Source organism: Calidris pugnax, unplaced genomic scaffold, assembly GCF_001431845.1.
Source record: "Calidris pugnax isolate Ruff unplaced genomic scaffold, ASM143184v1 scaffold277, whole genome shotgun sequence".
NCBI lineage: Eukaryota > Metazoa > Chordata > Aves > Charadriiformes > Scolopacidae > Calidris > Calidris pugnax.
In genome coordinates, this window is record NW_015091023.1 from 1,106,678 (window position 1) to 1,106,877 (window position 200).

Genomic DNA, 200 nt, shown 5'->3' on the forward strand with positions numbered 1-200 from the left:
ACGGCAAAATTAAAACAAATGAAAGTCACGTAATGGGATATTTAAGCCTCGGTAAAGTTTTCAGGAGCGGTATCTGGCCTACTAATTTCATCCTACATTATTTATCACATTATTTATCACACTGACCCAAACGCCATAAAAGAGTTTCAGATCATTAGCCTATACCTCTCAATTAGACGGGATTCGGGCAAAGCGGAGAG

At 39.0% G+C, this 200-nt stretch overlaps 1 long non-coding RNA gene across 3 annotated transcripts in view; it reads right to left on the reverse strand.

The window, feature by feature from the left end:
* The window catches only part of LOC106896110, a 41,007-nt gene that overhangs the window by 39,312 nt on the left and 1,495 nt on the right, over window positions 1-200 (reverse strand). The window contains exon 1 of one of the 3 annotated variants that reach the window (XR_001413581.1): window positions 166-200. The exons of the other annotated variants lie outside the window; for them this stretch is intronic. This is a non-coding gene — a long non-coding RNA (uncharacterized LOC106896110). The remainder of the gene's footprint in view (window positions 1-165) is intronic. 3 annotated transcript variants of the gene reach the window in all.